General features: G+C 43.7%; 1 protein-coding gene across 1 annotated transcript in view; it reads right to left on the reverse strand.

Annotated features, from left to right (window-relative positions):
* The window catches only part of GALNT13 (polypeptide N-acetylgalactosaminyltransferase 13), a 408,240-nt gene that overhangs the window by 313,899 nt on the left and 74,171 nt on the right, over positions 1 to 20,170 (reverse strand). The gene's annotated exons all lie outside the window — the stretch shown is intronic.

The following is a 20,170-nucleotide window of genomic DNA, read 5'->3' on the forward strand; positions in this document are numbered from 1 at the left end:
ATATTATTTTTAAAAAATGATTTGTTGAATATGTTTGGTGAATGTATAACTTTAAACATACCAACAAAACCCCCCAATCAGAGCAGTGAATTGCACTAAGCTAATTGGTCTTAGGTTCAACTGTGTCTCTCTTTAACAGTTGGTGCCATTTTAGGTCACAGCTTCTATCTCAGGTACATCAAATAAGCGACCCCGGTAAGTTTTGTGTGGTCCACATTGTAGTATCTAATGCTTAGCATCCAATTATATAAATGTAAATCTGGCTTGTAAGTAATTGTAATGGGGAGAATAGGGAGGTTAAGTACTTTAGAGGTTCTGTTACTAAGCTGTGGTAAAAGGGGGCCTGTGCTAGCATCAGCGCATGTTTTTGACGCATGCTGACGCCTCCCTTTACTGCAGCGGGTAAAAGGCTGTCTCTTTCTGAAGAAAAGAAATGACTATAAGTGAAACACTTACTGCATGACTATTTTGGGAGGGAGCCTTTACTGCCACCAATTGAGATGGCAGTAAGGGTTCCCGCACTAACCAGGCGGCAACCAGGCAGTACCAGTTAAGTTTCAGCGCTTCAATAATAGGCTGTATTTTTGTAGTGCCAGAAACGGCGTGCGCTAGGGTTGGGAACTACTGCTGGGCTCCTGCAGTAGTTTCAGATTGACATGTGGTAGGCCCGCAGTGGGCTTACTGCCGCTTAGTAAAAAGGCCCCCTAGTGCAGCTCATTGACGAATGCACAGCTGCCAAAGTAGCTCATCATTAGTCAATAGTTTGACATAATTGTTCTGTCTAATGGAAAGAAATTGGCCTCTGTATGTAATCACAAATTGTTTGGTAAATGGATGATTGAGAGAGAGCCCCATGCCTCAATACATGAATTAATGGAAGAGGGCAAGGTAACTCGGGCCTTTTCCTCCATAGACTAGCTTGATTTTTTTCAGCAGATTTTATTATTAAGTTGCTCAGAATAACAAATATGTAGCACATAAAAGGTCAAACCATTATGAATTCTCTCTTTGTCTGTTTTCAAACCAAAATTGTAGTTTAGCAATATTATATTGCCATATGGTCAAGGTTCTCTCTAATATTATTTTAATGGGAAAAGATATGCAATTTTTTTTGGTTTCCATTTTAGTGATATAACAAGATTGCTATGGTAGCAAGGTTAGAAAAGGAAGGGCAATCAAATTTCTAGAAACAGGTGATGTTAGTCAATGTAAGAGTCTAAAAGGGAAATGTAGCTGGGAAAATATAAAAATACACGTGTGGCTTTACAGTTTCAAAGCATGTATTGTGAAAAAAATTTGAGTGAAAATTTTAAAGTGAAAAATAGGCTACATGGCTAGGAATATTTTTGGACAGGCAGAAAGGTAAAAGAAAGAAAATTCGTTTAGCTGATGTGCATGATTCTCAAGGTTGATTCCATGTACCTAAGGGGACAAGAGACTCCCCAATCAAAGTGACAGGGCTTCTAAGATATTATTTCTACATGTTAAATAAACCTCTTCCTGTCACCTTCAAGACTACACCAAAAGCAGAGCCTATCTTCCCCACAATCCCACACTTCAATAATGAACTTGCATTCTGGGCAGACCCACATCGTTAATGGTCCTCCCAAAGGTTGAGTGAATTGTCCGACAAGTATAAATTTAAGACAATACAACCTCCAATAATCTCAGATTACAGGTTGAAGATGAATATGAATACAATATCCTATTTTTCCTAAAAAACCCAATAACCACACTACATAAAATAACTGGGTCAATACTCAAAAAGCACTTCTCCAGATAACAGAATCTGCTATCTGGATAAGTGCAGCAGACCAGGATATTCAGCAGCCCTCCCTGGATAAAACCTCTGAATATCCTTACAGACCACCTCAGCACTATGGAGAGAATTCTATAAATGTGGCAAAAAAAATGTCCACACAAATCCCGGGATTCTATATATTGCGCCAAGATTTCCGCATAGAAATCAAAGTGTATTCCATAACAATGTGCATAACATTGCAGCCCTTTTACTAAAGGGTTGCCATGTTGCAACCTGGAACTACCACCTCCCAACACAGCCACCGGCGGTATTTCCATCTCCAGTGCATGCCATTTCCAGCGCTGCTGGATTTTTTTACAAAAATATATTGCAGGGGGTTACCCGGCGGTAATCAGGCAGTGCCACGTGCTACCCAGTTACAAGTGCTCACCCTCCCCCGGCATGGCCATATGGTAAGTGCAAGCTTACCGCATGGCCATGTGTTTTTTCGGGCTTTTTACCTGCTGCGGTAAAAAGGGCCCTGGCACGTGGCAAAAACAGCCGACGATGCTAGCGCAGGGCCCTTTTTACCACAGCTTGGTAAAATGGCCCCTTAATTAGTTAACAAGCTCATCAGCACTGATAACTGGATGTTAACAAGCAATTATCAGCACTAATTGGCATTAATTAGAATTTATGCGCACTACTTGCTAAGCATATTCTGTAATGTGGTACGTGTAAATATAAGTCACATAGTTCAAAAGTGTGTGTGGTTATAGGCGTGGAATGGGTGGGTCATGGGCACTTCTAAAATCTATGCACGTTGTTACAGAATACACCAGCTCCGCACCTAATTTAGGTGTTGGGATTTACACCAGGTTTTAATTGGCATAATTGACCATGACTAAATTTAGTCACATGGACCAGCGCTCGGTGTATTCTATAAACCGCATGGAGATTTAAGCATCTTCTATATAATAATTTGTAACTCTGCTTCCCTGGATGGCTGGCTGGCTGGGTTCATAACAGCATGCTGATGTCAGCTCGCTTCCAGCGTTCCCTTCCCTCTCAGTGTCCCGCCCTCGCATAAAGACGAAATGATGTCAGAGGAGGGAGGGATACTGAGAGGAAAGGCTGGAGGCGACGCAAGCCAAGCCTGCCACTGCTGCAACCTCAGATAAGATGAATGGCTTAAAGGCAGGGCGGCAGAAAGGACAGTCACTGGCCATGGAGGGAAGGAGCGGGGAGAATCGCTGGACATGGATGGGATGGGAGGAGAGGAGAGAATTGCGGGACACGGATGGGAGGGCAGGGCAGAGTAGAATCGCTGGACATGGAGGGGAGGCCAGAATTGAGGGACACCGAGGGGAGGGCAGGGCAGAGGAGAATCGCTGGACATGGAGTGGAGGCCAGAATCACAGGATACGGAGGGGACGGCAGGGCAGGGGACAATTGCTGGACATGGAGGGGAGGGCAGGGGAGAGAGGAGAAATCGCTTAGATGAGAGCCTTCCTAGGGCCCATTTCATTTTTCACGAAACGGGCTTTGTTGCTTGTCCTTTATAGAATACGCCTAAGCGAATTTCATTTTGGCGTCAAATTTTTAGGCGTGGTATATAGAATCCAGTCCTAAGCACTATTCTAAAAAGGGAGCACGCCCTTTATAGACTAGCTTTCAGCACAGATCCCACGCCTAACCTTTGGCCACTATACTCATGCCTGTTAAAAGCAGGTGTAAATGCTGGCATCCAACTTAGGCACACTTCAGGCGAATTCTATAAATCCATATACAAAAGTTTGGAACATACCCAACACTCCCCTCGCCACACTCCCTTTTCAGATAGGTGCAGTTGAAATTAGGTGTTGAGCTTTATAGAATAGTGTACATGGAGATGGATGCACAAATGTTTATGAATGTCAATTAACAACAATGACTGGCTGTTAGCACCCAATTATGCTTTTGAGCTCATTTCCAATTTATCTGCAATGCGAGTACAAAGCTCGGCACCAAACTTTGGGTGCCATATAAAGAATTTTGGGGTATGTGGATAATACTATGGTGGAGAGTGGGCAGAGTTGGGCAGTCCTGGTACTTATCTGGAGAGTAGCAACATTCAGTCTCTCTCAATAACTTATCTGGATAACTTAGGACAGATAGAACGCTGTACTAAATTATCCAGACAGTAGATTTTACTACCACAATGCAGATCGGTTATGGTGCTGACTTCAGCACTGGCCACTGTCAGGATTGCTGAGATGTCAGGATTGCTGAACATACTTAGATTAATACAGTGTGTTTTCTCTAGCAAAAAAGGTGCCGGTACTCAAATGTCAGGCCACCCTTCAGGGATGGGGTGATCACTGAGAGATCCACCACACAATAGCCAGGCCCCCTGCAATCAGTCACAGAATCTATGACAAGGCAGAATTGGTGTGTAGAGCCTGACCTCTTTCATTAAAACTTGGGGACCATGGGTCAATTTTAGCAGACAATGGAAAAGGTGCTGGTACGCAGTACCCCCTCAAAAAAAGCCCTGGATTAATATGAAACCAGCTTCTGATAACTCCCCCTCCCTCAGGAATCCCTGAGGATGGCAGATGGACCAAATGTTGCCCAGTTGCCTGCTAGCCCTTTGTTTCTCAAGTACCCCTACTTAACATACCTTTGTCCTCTCTGGGCATCTGGGACCAGGGCACTCTGAGAACAATGAAAGCCAGACAGATAGGCTCCAAAACTAGGGACCAATGACATGCCCCTACATATCATGCACAAAAGGTTACATACTGAACCACAGAATGTGTATTTTCTTTTTTTTTTTTTTTTAAACAATGAAACCAGAAACCAGCAACACAGCTCCCAAGAAAACAATATCACTTAACTCTTGAAGACACATAATATCTAAAGGGAGGGATCTGGGCTGGTCCAGAGGGACTAAAGGAAAGCAAATTAGCAGGTAAGGTCTAATTTCTCCTTCCTTAGCGTCCCTCCGGACTGGCCCAGAATATGACTGATGGGAAGTAATAAAGCAGTAAGCTTATGAGGGACCTTAACAGCCCCGCCGTCAAAACGTGTATGCCGAAAACAACTTGCTGATGACTCAGAGGTCCAATCGATACTGCTTAGAAAAGGAATGCAAAGAAGACCAAGTCGCCGCCATACAAATGTCCTTTGGAGGCACCAGACAATGCTCTGCCCAAGAAGTAGCCTGACCTCTGGTAGAGTGAGCCTTAACTCCTTCTGGAACAGCTTTCCAAAAAAGAAGGTAAGCTGATGCAATAATTTCCTTAAGCCAATGAGAAATAGTGGGCTTAAAAGCCATAAGCCCTTTGCGTGAACCTCCGATCGGACCGACAAATGTCCTCCGTAGACTTGACATAATGCTTCAGAACTCTTTTGACATCCAAAAGCTTCAAGAGATGCTGCTTCTCCAACCCGGAGAAAGAACCTAGAACAGGCAACACCACCAGTTGAGATGAATGAAAACGAGTCAATACCTCGGGCAGAAAAGAAGGAACTGGTCTTAAAACCACTCGATCCGAGCTGAATTCCAAAAACGGAGACCTACATGAAAGAGCCTGCAACTCCAAAACTCTCCTAGCTGAGGCAATAGCCACTAAAAACAATGCCTTCAGGGTTAAGTCCTTCAAAGTACAAGAAGATAAAGGCTCAAAGGGAGGCTTGGTAAGAACCGAGAGTACCAAATTAAGATCCCAGTGGGGGAAAGAACAGCGAGACGGAGGGCGCAGGAGGCTAACCCCTCTTACAAAATGGAACACATCCAGGTGGCTAGCCAGTGATCTTCCTTGAACACGACCTCGAAAACACGACAGAGCTGCAATGTGCACTTTAAGAGAAGGAAAAAACAAGGCCTTTGTCGAAACCATGCTGCAGAAAATCCGAAATTTGCAAGACGGACGCGGGAAAGGGAGCTATCCCGAGCTCCACACACCAGGCCTCAAAAATCCTCCAGGTCCGAGCATAATTCAGAGGTAGAACACAGAGAGCGAAGCATAGTAGCAATTACGTTAGCGGAGTATCCCTTCTTGTCAGTCTCGCCCGCTCAAGAGCCAGGCCGTAAGACAGAATCAACCCAGATCCGGATGAAGCACCGGGCCCTCAGCCAAAAGATCCTTCCTGACCAGAAGCTTGAATGGATCCTCTACTAGAAGCCGCTGAAGATCGGCGTACCATGGTCTGCGAGGCAAATCTGGCGCCACCAAGATCAGATGGCCCCTGTGCAACTCGACTCTCTGAAGTAGACACCCTATCAATGGCCAGGGAGGAAAGGCATAAAGAAGACCAGTCGGCCAGGGAGCAAACAGATCCATCTTGGGGAACCCCCAATGATTCACCACCGCCCGATACGCCACATCGCTTAGAGCACACTCCCCAGGATCTAGCATGTTTCAACTGAGAAAATCTGCCTGAACATTTTGAACTCCTCCCACATGAGCCGCTGACAGCGCCACCAAATGCACCTCTGACCACCGTAACAGCTGTGATGCTTCTTGCTCCAACTGCCGACTCCTCGTTCCTCCTTGACGATTGATGTAAGCCACCGCGGTGGCATTTTCTGAGATCATGCGGACTGCCTCGCCCCTCAACAGATGGACAAAGGTCTGGATTGCTAGTCTAACTGCCCTAGTCTCTAATAGATTTATTGAGCAAGATCTCTCCTGAGGAGGCCACAGGCCTTGAGCATACTATCCCTGACAGTGAGCTCCCCATCCCTGGAGACTGGCATCTGTTGTAACCACCCTCCAGTTGGGCTGATTGAGAGGCATTTCCTTGGTCATACTGGCATCTCATAGCCACCAATGTAGGCTGCTCGTCACCTGAACCGGAAGTGATAATTTCTGATGTAGACAGTCCTTCTGTGACGACCACCAAGAAAGAAGCGACCTCTGAAGCGGCCTCATGTGAGCCCTGGCCCAGGGTACTGCCTCGATCGCAGTCACCATGGAACCCAGGACCTGAAGATAATCCTTGGCCACTGGCCTCGGTGACTGCAATAAGTGATGAATCTGAGACTGCAGTTTGAGGACACGAACCAGCAGGAGAAAAACATGGCCCTGCAACGTGTCGAAACAGACTCCCAGGTACTCCAATGACTGAAATGGCTGCAGACGGATCTTTTGTGCACTGACTACCCAACCTAGGGACTTCAAGAAGTCTACTACGCGAGCTGTCACCTGAACGCTCTCTCCTGGTAAGACTTTGCTCTGATCAACCAATCGTCTAAATAAGGATGGACTAGAATGCTTTCCATTCTGAGTGCTGCGGCTACTACGACCATGACTTTGGTAAAACGTCCGAGGAGCAGTCACAAGCCTGAAGGGCTGGCCGAGCACCGCAAACCGAAGGAAACGTTGGAGTGCCGGTCAAATAGGGATATGCAAGTAGGTTTCTGTGAGGTCGAGCAATGTCAGAAACTACCCGGTCTGTACTGCCACAATGATCAACCGCGAAGTCTCCATACGAAACGAGGGCACCCTGAGAGCTCGATTGACCGTCTGGAGATCTAAAATCAGCCTGAAGAAACCCTCTTGCTTGGGAACCAGAAAGTATATGGAGTAACGTCCTAGACGCTGCTCTGCCAAAAGAACTGGACAAATAGCCTGAAGGTCGAGAAGTCTGCATACAGTGTCCCTGACAGCCCTGATTTTGAGCACAGAACGGCAGAGAGACTCCACAAAAGCATCTGACAAAGGACGAGCAAACTCTAAGGCGAACTCCATCACGAATAACCTCTAGAACCCACTGGTCTGAAGTAATTTGGGCCCACCTCCCATAAAACTGTGCCAACCGAGCTCCTACCTGAACCAGAGGCTGGGCCCGCAAACCTTCATTGCTGAGGATGGGAGGAAGACGAGAAAGAATTTCCCATTTCCTGACCGCCTCTACGACCACCCCAAAAGGAGTAGGTCCTCTGAAAAAAACTTGGATCACTGAAACGGAACTACTCTGCCTAGTCTACAACAAAAATCACAGCCCCTACCATGGCCGGAAAAAACACCACGTCCAGGCCCCCTGGGACAATCCTCAGAAAGCCTCGGAACTTTAGCTTCACTCAAGCTATGCAGCAGCTTAGCCAACTCATTGCCAAACAGAAAAGAACCCTTATAAGGACATTTACTAAGCTTGGACTTAGAGGCCTTATCCACAGACCAGCCACAAAGCCAAAGAGAGTGACAGGCTGCCACGCAAAGAGCCACAGACTTAGAAGAGGCCCGAAGCAAGTTGTAAAGAGCATCCATCAAAAAGGCCGAACCCATTTCCAACTTCGTCACTTCGGCATCTATCACTGAAAAATCATCAGATGAATGGTCCAAGACCTTTTCAGACCAAAGAAAACAGGCTCTCGCTACTAAAGAAGCACAGATAGCAGCCTGCACTGCCACAGCAGAAACATCAAAACTATTCTTTAACTAGGATTCTATACGGCGATCCTGGACATCCCTCAAAGCCATCCTGCCATCCACGGGAACCATATTTCATTTAGTGACTGCGGACACTACGGCATCCACCACTGAAGGGCGTAAAAGATCCTTGTCTGAATCCGGAACAGGATAAAGCCAGAGAATGGATCTGGCAAGACGAAAGGCAGAATCCAAAACCTCCCACTGTGTCTGAATGATGTCCCTAATATCCTGATGCATTGGAAAAGTCTTACCTGGCCTACGAATACCTTTCACCAGCAAATCCACCTTTCTGGACTCCACCACTGGAGTCTCCTGCTCCTCAAATCGCAAGGTAGTGGAAACCTGAGAAATAAGCTCCTGCAGGTCATCTTTACGAAAACTTTTCACCACTGAAGGATCCTCCCCCGCAGAGGCTCCGCACCACCTTCCAGCTGACCAAGGTCCTCAGGAAAATGACCTTCCGGAAGCACCTATGTTTCCTCCAAGGACGGCATTTCCTGGTCCAAATCAGAAGAAAAATCCTCTTCTAAATCTCAAAACTGTCTGGGCCGCTTAGCAGCCGCTGCTTAGCCCTCCTGAGACCTCTTCACTGAAGCCTCTCCTGGAGCAGCTTTGTTCAATAAAAAAGCTTAGTACATTTGTACCACAAAGTTAGTGTTTCTTTTCCTGGCCTTTTTACCACCACCCCAAATCACTACATGTACCAGCCACCCACAATTTGGAGTGATAAAAGACCAAGGCTACGTGGTATGAGAAAGGCAATTTTTATTACTTACCAAGTATAGAAACAATCATACATTTCTCATGGGAAAGACAGCATTGTTATACAGAGGTACTGCTTGTGTCTGTCTCTCCAACCTTAAGCTCAATTGCTTAAATACACTTATTTTAGGCAGTGCTTTACGTGGTTTCCAGACAAGTCATTGTGGTTTTAGACAAAGTCATCTTCCTCTGAGGTTATCTTTGTCCTCAATTTTTTTCCCTTACGTTGCTAAAGTTCTCTTTTCTCAGAAACGTTGCTAAACCACGTTATCCTGTTCATCTTGCACAAAAGGGTGTCGTATCAGATCATGTGTTTCTAGGTCACACACAGAAGTCAGCCTTTGCTCTTAGGCATTAGGCCCTGCTTCAGGGTGCATGATTGTGCTCCTTAACATACATTAAGCAGGAAGCCACCTTCACCCACTGAAGAAACAGGAGTCTGAGGCAGAGCCGGTAGAGAGGCTGGTAAAGCAGGCAGGGATGCAGCATTTAGAGGGAAAGACAAAATGGCGGGGTTTCCTGCCAAAATCGGCGCTGCCAGCAACGCTGACCCGACCGCACTTAAAACTGCCGAATCGGAACCCCCCCCCCCCCCCACACACACACACACACACACACCCTAACGGCGCCAACATTTTTACAGCCCCTGCTCCGACGAAGCATATACCGTGGTGCAAAGCTTACAAGCACTGCTCAAGCCGACTCCCTGCCGCTGACAAACTGAACAGCGGCGGAGCTTCTCTGGCATCGCGTCTACCTAAGCCAACTGCGAACCAAAAGAGGAGCCAAAAAAAACACAGCAGCAAACCGTCACAGAGAGAAAACAGAAGCTGTCTTGCTCGTTTAAACAGAAAGTAAAGGTCAGAGAACCAAAATCAAACTTTGTCTTTTTTTTCTCTTTTTCTCGTGGCTGCCTCTCCCTGCCTCAAAACCTCTTCCCCTGAAGAGCTTGAGGAAACTGCCTTTCTGTGCTGAGACTTCCTCTTTTTTTTTTTTTTACTCAAGCACAGCTTAAAAGAATACCAGGGAGGACATGGGGGGAGGGACCCGGTCACACAAGTTTGACACCCCCAAGGCGCTAAGAGACCCCCACGGGCCTCTGCCTCTAAATAACAGTCTTTTATATATATGTATAGATATATATATATCTCCGGACGCACAAAATAAATAAATTCACATTAAAACCAACTAAAAGAATTACAGGAAGAATAGGAAAAATATAAAGAATATAATATAACATAAATATAATATAAAGAATGAGCCTGAAGGGCTCACTATCTTCCACCTGCTGGAGACTGAGATTACTGGATGTTTCTCTTGTTGCCAACGGCTCTTATTGGCTCTCTCTAGAGTCACAGTTTTTTTCTCAGTCTCCACCTGCTGGAAGGCGTGCACAACCCATCAGTCACATTCTGGGCTAGTCCGGAGGGACGCTAAGGAAGCACAGGTTTAGCACAGGAGTCCCTACCCCCTACAACACAGGTGGCATTAGGGGCTCACGCACTAATGGGAAGATTACTGTGTGGCCATTAATAGGAAAATAGATAATTCGGCTATTTTACCCCTGTGGTAAAAATAGCTTCATTATGTGGGAAAGGCCCTCATAAGTGCGTACTAAGGGCACTTTTTACCACAATTTGGTAAAGGACCCCATAGTCATTTTTTATCAACTACAAGTGTGTCCTATATAAATTTAGGGATCCTTTCACAAAGGTGCTCTGAAAAATGGATTGCTGTAATGTAGATGCAGGTTTTGGGCGCATGCTCATCCATTTTTTTGCGCGCCGGTAAAAAAAGGCCTTTTTTGCCAAAAATGGGCGTAGGGCAAAATCAAAATTGCCGCGCGTCCATTTTGGGTCTGAGACCTTACCGCCAGCCATTGACCTAGTGGCAAAGAATCCAGGCGGTAAAGACCTACGCGTGTCAAATGCCACTTGGCATGCGTCCATTACATGCGTCAGAAAATAAAAAATATTTTTCACACGCGTGAAGCGGACGTGCACCAAAATTGAAATTACCACAAGGGCCACATGGTAACCAAGTGGTATCTCCAATTTGGCGCACATTCAGCGTTCGTAGGTGCCTATGCGGCTTAGTAAAAGGGCTTCTTAGATTGTTTGGGCATTTGAAGAGGAGATTTGAAGGTTCCCCTCCCACACATGCACACACCCAATTCTTATGTACGCCAACTTTATTTATATACTAGTAAAAAAAGCCTGTTTCTGTGAGTAATGAAACGGGCGCTAGCAAGGTATTTGTTTTCTGCAATGATTGTGCTGAAAGTGGTATTTTTTTATAATTGTGTTGGTAATGAATATTTGTCATTTCTGTGTTATGTGCCATTTCATTTGTTATTGTTTGTTTTGTTGTAGTGTTGGTTGTTTTGTTATTGTGTTTGTAGGATTGGATATAGGGCATCCTTGATGGGTGCCTCTATGTAAGGTAAATAAATCTGATAAGGCACCATTAGCAACAATCCTTGCGGAAGGAGATTAGACCATATGTATAAAAGGTTCAGGAAAGCCAAAGCATTGTAAAACTCAAAAACGTTATGTTCACTCCACTCAGTCAAATGTCTTTTCAGCATCAGTAGACACCATAAGTTAGGGATCAGGCTTTGACTGAGCACAGTGGAAGAGGTGGTAAAATATCCTGATGAGTTAAAGGGTGGGGGTCTGTAGGTGCAGAGACATTTGCTGACAGGAGGGTGGAGATAATGTGGTTTCTTAACGGGGACTCGGGAAGTAGTCGGTCGGGGAGGAGTTGGAGGGTGGTGTTCAGACGTCATAGAAGAGAAGGAGGGAGGATTTGGAGGGTGGTGTTTCGAGTTTGTAGTAGAGACGGAGTTAGGCGAGAGCGTTTTGGGGAGGAGGGTGGGTGAAGGGGGCTGTGGCCGTTTGATGTGGTCTTGTGTTCACTTTGGATGGGCGTTGGATTTTAACCTGAGGGTGGGGGTTGTTGCGTGTGTGAGAAGGGCAGAGCCTGCACTGTTTTGTTTTGTTTTTGTTGACGGCTTCGGTGGTAGGGTGCCTGGATCTTGTAGATGTAGGACGACTTTTGAACTGATGGGTTAAAGTGTGGGGATCTGTAAGTGCAGAGGTGTTTGCTGATGGGAGGCTGGAGATAATGTGCTTTCTTAACAGGGAATCGGGAGGTAGTCGGTCGGGGAGGAGGTGGAGGGCGATGTTCCGACATCGTAGAAGAGAGGAAGGGAGGAGTTGGAGGGTGGTGTTTCGAGTTTGTGAGGTTGTATTAGAGAGGGAGTTAGGCGGTAGCGTTTTGGGGAGTAGGGTGGGTGAGGGGGGCTGTGGCCGGTTGACGTGGTCTTTTGTTCACTTCAGATGGGCATTGGATTTTATCCCATGGGTGGGGGGAAGGGGGGTGGAGGGTGTGGGTTGTTGTGGGTGTGGGGGTTAACCTGGTGTTTCCGAAAGTGCCGATGCCCCCCTTCTTTGTTCGTGTGAAGAATTTATTGCGCTGTTGGCGTTTTTTTTTTTTAATACATTGGAGGTGACGTTGACTCGCGCTGCTGTGCTGTGATTGGGCAAAGTCGTTGGTGACGCTTCCGTGAGTGGGAGACGTCATCATGTCAGAAGATGGATACAGGAGCACGAACGCTTCAAGGTTTTTGTCCACGCAGCAAGCCTCAGAATGTTGGAGGTGCTTTTTATTATATAGGATATAGAAAGAGAGAAACCCTGTTCTTTTATCATCTGTACTCTATTCCATGACAGGGACATACTGGGCAATCTTGTTTTTGCTGTGGTCTTGCTTTCATGACTGAAATGAAAAAGGAGTCTGCAATGACAGATGGATACTGACTTTCTGTAAACTGCCAGACTATCGAACACTTGTCATGATGTTGTGGTAACTTCTTTCCCCATTCCTAGAGCCAAACAATTTTGTGAAATGTGTTTTTCTCCAATTATGAAGAGTGTATCTACTTATGATAAAACCATATGCCAGTGAATGATGAACTGCAAATGAAATTTAATTACAGTCAAACAGTCTGGCTTCTGTTTTCGATAGTTTTAACTACAGGCACACGTAAAAAGAAGGGTCAACAACAAATTTGTAGGATTTACCTTTTTAATGAACTAATTTATTCCAACACAAAAGGTATCACAAGTTGTTTGTTCATTCTTGTTTTTACGTTACTAAGTTGACTAAAACAGCAACCACAATTCTTTGTCACAAAAAGAGAAACCCCCTTTTCAAAAAGCATCTTTTAAAGTTTACTTGTACAACAATTAATCTGAGTTACCATCAAAAAAGAAAACTATGGGACTCAATTCACAATAGTAGGCAAAAAAAATCATTTTTTCCAAAAAGCTACAATCATGGGAGAAATGTATATTTGGCAGCTATTCGGTTTGTTGAATTAAGTGTAAGAGTAGCCTAATGGTTAGTGCAGTGGCTCGAAACTCGGGGGAACTGGGTTCAATTCCCACTGCAGCTCCTTGTCACTGTGGGCAAGCCACTTAACCCCTCCATTGCCCTGGGTACAAAATAAGTTCCTTTATATGGTATATAAACCGCTTTGATTGCAACCACAGAAAGTCAGAATATCAAATTCCACCCTCTTTCCCTTAAAAAACAAAATCTTTGTTGAGGTTCTCTCTATAAAACCAGCACAACATGGGTCGTTTTCTGAACTATTTTGTCAGGCCTTTTTCTAATTCCATTCAGTGGAGTCACAATAAAAGGGGAAAAGGTGGCAAAGGCCAACTCACAAGGCATTTCATGGTTCACAGAGCTTACAATCTGTTCTCAAAAGACAATCAGAACCAAAAAGGCATTAGTCTGTTCCTTTTGTTATGGGAAATGGTTAAAAACAACATGTGTATAAAACAGGAGACTAAGGGATTAGGATTTAAAAACAGCCCAAAAGGTAGGTTTTTAGGGTAGATTTGAAGACAATCAGAGAAGGAGAATGACGTGCCAATTAAGGAATTTTATTCTGGGCATATGGTGCAATATGGTAGAAAGAATTAAAGGGGCAATTCTATAACTTGGTGCCCCATTGCCATGTGCTGAGCACTAATTCTAACACACAAGTAGGCATTAAAGCGCCTACATTTTGGAATGACCACTTACGCCAGGTCAATGACTGACATCATCTGGCACACTTAAATGCACCATGCAGTGCAAGAAACTTATAGAATTTTGTATGTTACACACATACCCCCGAATTCTATAAAAGTTATTGACAATTGCATGCGCAAATTTGGGCATGTGCTAAAAGTCACTAACAACTGAACGTGTGTATTTGGGCACATGCCCAGTTTGCATGTGCAATTTAATTTAACAAGCTAATTAGCGCCAATAATTGTCTTATTAACAAGCAATTATTGACACTAATTAGATTTAATTGGAATGTATGTGCTCAAATTTAAGTGCGAGTTGAAAAAAGGGAGGGGTACAGAAATGGGAAGGTCATGGCTGGAATAGGGGCATTCCTAAAATTAACGTGTATAGTTATAGAATAAGGGGAAAACACGCCTAATTTAGGCATCATTTGCACCATTTTTCAATTGGTGCAAATAGCCACGTCTACAGTTAGGAGCAAATTCCCAGGATTAAGCGCTATTCTATAAACCACGCCTAACTTTAAGCTTGACTTACAGAATAGCACTTTTTCAATGCCATATATAGAATTCACCCCACAAGGAGGAGCCATGCCAATGGCCCACTCATGCCTCTCTTGCACTTACATGCTACCTTACAGAATAGCACATAGTGCATTTGGGAGCACAAGTAGTGCTGATTGGTGCATTTGCATAAGCAAGGCACATGTAAATGCATGTACCCAGTTATAGAATTGCCTTACATGCAGTGGAGGAAAAGGGCACAGATAAGATGACTTACCTGATGAGTACAGTTCAAATGAGGGGTGTAGGGAGAAAGGTACAGACAATGTGGAGCTGTAAAATGAATGCACGTGAGTAAGAGACGTTTGAACTGTATGTTAGAATGGATAAGGAGCCAATGACGCAACTTGAGAAGAGGGGTAATTGTGAGTGTAGCAACACAGATGGAAGATGAGCTGTGCAGCAGAATTTTAAATAGATCGAAGTGACAGCGAGAGCTCAGTGGAAGACCTGTGAGGAGCAGTTTTCAGTAACCTAAGCAGGAGGGGAAGAAAGTGTGCATAAGTGCTTTTGGCAGAACGTTCAAGGAACAAAAAGAATCGCAGAACCTTGGCGTAAGAACTGATAAAGCAAAGTTTATTATGGGGGGGGGGGGGGTGGAAACCCTGTAGGTCTACATAAAACAAATCCCCAAAAGACAGTAGAAATTCAGAAGACATGGTTCCACATTATATTTTCCAGTGTTGTACAGTAATGAAGTAAATGTAATTAGTTACTGTTATTATAGAAAAGTTTTGTCACTTTTACTTGTAAACATTTTTTACTTATACTGAAGTAGTAATTTCACCGACTTTTACTACTTTTAATCAGTTATATCTGATTACTACTTTTAATCAGTTATATCTGATGCTTGCAGTTAAAAGTAAAAGCGGAAGCAGGATATAAATGATGATTCCTTGGAAAACCAAATGAAACAGCAAAATCTGAAACAGGATGTTGCTATTCCAAACCTCATCACACAAACAGTGGTTCATTTCATCTTCCATTTTGCTGTCCAGTGACTATAACCTATGAGAACAATGGAGCTGTCTGCGTGTGTTGACTTGGTAGCTGGTCTCCAGCCAAACTGAACAGTGATGAGAGTTTGGTCACTTTGAAACAGATGAAGCTGAAGCTGGTTGCAATTCTTGGTGAACAGACATATGTCTCTACCACAACAAACTGCTGGTCAACCCAAGGAAAATTTTACAATTTTGATGTACTTTGGACTTTGCTCTGTACTTTGGACCCTCTCTGTGTTGTTGCATTTTAAGAAACCTAAAGACTGAAAAGTTCCCAACTCATTTTATGTTCTTACATCATTCTCAAACATTGCCATTTAGAACAACAGAAAATGATTCCAACTTCGTTAAAAAGTTTCTCTGTAAATTGACAGCATGACAATGATAATAAAGATAAAAATGCAAGTGATGAATTAGACAGCACTACTTCTAATGAAGATAATGACAATGATGATTTGGTCAATGATGGATTTAGTCAAGGGAAATCTTGCCTCACCAATCTTCTATATTTCTCTGAAAAGATGAATAAACATACGAATAAAGGTGATATTGTGTATCTAGATTTTCAAAAGGTATTTCACAAAGTATCTCATGAAAGACTCCTGAGGAAATCAGAAAGTCATGGGAAAGGAGGTAATGTCCTATTCTGGACTGAAAACTGGTTAAAAGATAGAAAACAGAGAGAAGGGTTAAATGGTATTTTCATTGGAGAAGGGAAGACATTGGGGTTCCCCAGGGGTCTGTGCTGGGACTGCTACTTTTTAACATATTTAGAAATGATCTAGAGATGGGACTAACTAGTGAGGTAATTAAATTTGTTGATGACACAAAGTTATTCAAAGTTATTAAAGATTGTGAAAAAATTGCAAGAGGACCTTACGAGACAGGGAGATGGACATCCAAATGGCAGATGATGTTTAATGTAAGCAAGTGCAAAGTGATGCATGTGGGAAAGAGGAACCCATACTATAGATACGTGATTCAAGGTTCCATATTAGGAGTCAACGACCAGGAAAAGGATCTTCATTGATGATATGCTGAAACCCTTTGCTCAGTGTGCACTGGTGGCTAAGAAAGCAAACAGACTCTTAGAAATTAATAGGAAAGGAATGAAAAACAAAAATGAGAATGTTATAATGCCTTTGTATCACTCCATAGTGCGACTTCACTGCATCTCAAAAACGATATAGCAAATTAGAAAAGGTACAGAGAAGGGCAATGAAAATGATAAAGGGGATGGGATGACTTCCCTAAGAGGAAAAGCTAAAGCGACTAGGGTTCTTCAGCTTGGAGAAGAGACGGCTGAGGGGAAATATGATAGCGGTCTATAAAATACTGAGTGGAGTGGAACATGTAGACATGAATCATTGTTTACTCTTTCCAAAAATACAAGGACCAGCTACTAAGTAGTAAATGTAAAACAAACCAGAGAAAATATTTCTTCACTTAATGTGTAATTAAACTCTGGAATACATTGCCAGACATTGTGGCAAAGCAATTAACTTAGCAGAGTTTAAAAAAGGGTTGGATAATTTCCTAAAAGAAAGGTCCCTAACCCATTATTACGATAAGCAGGTGGATTTTCTCAAGCCTATTTCTAGGATAAGCAGCATAAAATCTGTTTTACTCTTTTGGGATCTTAGCAGGTACTTGTGACCTGGATTGCCCACTGTTGGAAACAGGATCCTGGACTTGCTGTACCTTCAGTCTGTCCAAGTATGGCAATGCTTATGATGATAAAGCATTTTTTGCTATACAGAAGTCAAGTGTTTCAAACAGAGATTCCCTTGATCAAGACCTGCAGATCCTGTCAGAAAACATCAGTAGTTTTCCAGCCTGGTCTGATTTGAAGGAACTTTTTATCAGACTGAACAATCTACTTTCTGTCAGTGAAGTTGTTCAACACCTTTTTAGCTGTGCTGGATTAATGACTCACAAGCACACTCGTGACAACCATTTCCAAAATTTGGTTTTACTCAAAGCAAAGTGGATTGAATTGTAGAGCAGCAAGGGTATTGGAATAAAAATATTAACAGTAGTTGCATTCATTGTAGTTGCAGTACTTTTACTCAAAAAGTATTACATTAGGCAATTATGGTGTTTTTTTAATTTCACTTAAGTACATTTCTTAATGTGTTCTTCACTGTGCTTTTTAGTTTTACTTAAGTATACACTTATTTTTACTTTAACTTAAGTACTTTGACCTAGTACTCTGAAATACACTGATATTTTCTCAGAGCACAAAGCAGAGAAAGTATCATTTCCCTTTGAGGATTACCTAACACCCAACCACAGCTATTTGTGTTTTAAAGCATTCAGATGATTGTCGACTCCTGATGCAGGTGTCTAGCGCTAAAACACAGAACCGTTCCAATCTACCTTCAGATTTTCCACCTTCTTTCGGGGGATTTGTTTTATGTAGACCTACAGTCTTTTTTCATAATAAACTTTGTTTTATCAGTTCTAACTCTAAGCTTCTGTGATTAATTTTTTTATTGGCCCACCTCTACTTCCTGGTCCTTTGGCATTCCTTTCGTAGGGGATCTTTCTCCTTTTTTTGTTTTCTTCAAAAAATAAAAAGGACAGAGTTTGGTGATGTAGTAATGAGAAAGAAACAGATTTTTGCAGACTGGTGAATATCTGAAGAAAATAAAAGATAAATCAAAGATTATCCCAAGGTTAAGAGTTGATAAGACTGTAAGGATAACAGTGTTATCCACAGAAATAGAGAAAGGGAGAAGGGAGGAAGTGGGTAAAACACAAAAACAGAGAATGACAATTTTCTAATCCTGATGATCTTAGTAATTGTGACGTATATTTCATTTTCTTTGTTATTAATTCTGTTGTGAAAAAAGTACTGACTGAATCATTGTCTTCTTATGTGTTTGCCATGAGTGCTGCCAACTAATACCTCTTATTGTGAGCAGGGGCGGATTTAGGCACTGGCAAACTAGATATTTACATAGGACCTAAATATTCGGGGGAGGAGGGGCGGTATTGCTGAAAAGGGATAGGTATGGTGGAAGTGAAGTGAGGGGAAAGGGTGGGCCGGAGCAGCAGACTGCAGCGCAACACCAAAAGAGGGACAGAATCAGCTGGAACATATGTAGGGAAAGATGAACAGCAGGATGGATGCTAAAGGTAAGGAGAAAAGGTAAGTAAATGAATACTGCAGAAGGAGGTTAAGAGGAGGATGATGGGGATGGAAAAAAGGTAATATGGGGAGAAAGGAGAAATTAGACCTTACCTGCTAATTTGCTTTCCTTTAGTCCCTCCGGACCGGACCAGGGTTAGACTGATGGGTTGTGCACGCCTTCCAGCAGGTGGAGACAGAGAAACAACTGACTCTAGAGAGCCAATAAGAGCCCTGGCCATGTGACCCTAGCCTCAGTATCTGACTAACAAAGAAGAAAAGACAAGAAAGACCCAACCTTCTGTGGCCTGTGGAATCTAAGCAGCCACCAAGCAGTCATAAACCGTGCTTGAAGGACGGCAAAGCCGTAGAGCAAAGCTCACCAACAACTCCCCCAAGGAGAAGAGGTATGGCTTAACAGGTTTTTTTTTTTTTTTTAAATAATAAATAAATGAACTGTTAGGTTTTTTTTTTAAGAATAAATAATTGAACTGTCAACTCACAGAGCAACTCCATCGTAGAACTCCAGAACTACGTACAAACAATCACTCTTCAAAGAACACAGGAGGGACCTGGGCCGGTCCAGAGGGACTAAAGGAAAGCAAATTAGTAGGTAAGGTCTAATTTCTCCTTCCTTAGCGTCCCTCCTGACTGGCCCAGAGTTGGACTGATGGGAAGTAACAAAGCAGTAGACCTAAAGGAGGGACCCCAGTCCTTAAGAGAACAAGAGGATAACGGCTCAAAGGGAGGACCCATCAGTGTGGAAAGGCTGACCCCTTTCAGGAAACGCGAAACGTCAGGAAGAGTAGCTAACAACTTACCTTGCACCCGGCCTCGGAAACAGGACAGTGCCACCACCTGTACCTTAAGGGAAGGGAGAAATGCCACCATCTGCACAACAAGCCTCAAAATTCCTCCACGTACGAATATAATTCAGGGACGTAGACTGACGACGTGACCGGAGCATGGTTGAAATCACCGGAGCGGAATAACCTCTCTGTTAAGCGAGCCCGTTCAAGGGCCAGGCCATAAGACAAAATCAAGCTGGATCTGGATGAAGGACCGGGCCTTGTGACAGAAGATCCTTGAGAACAGGGAGACAAAGAGGAGGCGCAGACCGAAGGCACTGAAGGTCTGCGTACCACGGATGACGAGGCCAATCGGGTGCCACGAGGACTACCGGTCCCCCATGAGCTTCGATTCTTTGTAAGAGACGACCCAATAGAGGCCATGGAGGAAACGCATATAGAAGACCGGGAGGCCACTGCTGTAACAGGGCATCTATCCCCACTGCTCTTGAGTCTCTTCGATGACTGAAAAAGCGGAGAACCTTTGCGTTGAGTCCGGAGGCCAAAAGATCTAGGACTGGAATGCCCCACTGATCCACTATCAACTGAAATGCCCGAGGGCTAAGAGACCATTCCCCTGGATCAAGGGTATGACAATGTTTTCGGCTCCTG

This window comes from Microcaecilia unicolor, chromosome 7 (assembly GCF_901765095.1).
Source record: "Microcaecilia unicolor chromosome 7, aMicUni1.1, whole genome shotgun sequence".
Lineage (NCBI taxonomy): Eukaryota > Metazoa > Chordata > Amphibia > Gymnophiona > Siphonopidae > Microcaecilia > Microcaecilia unicolor.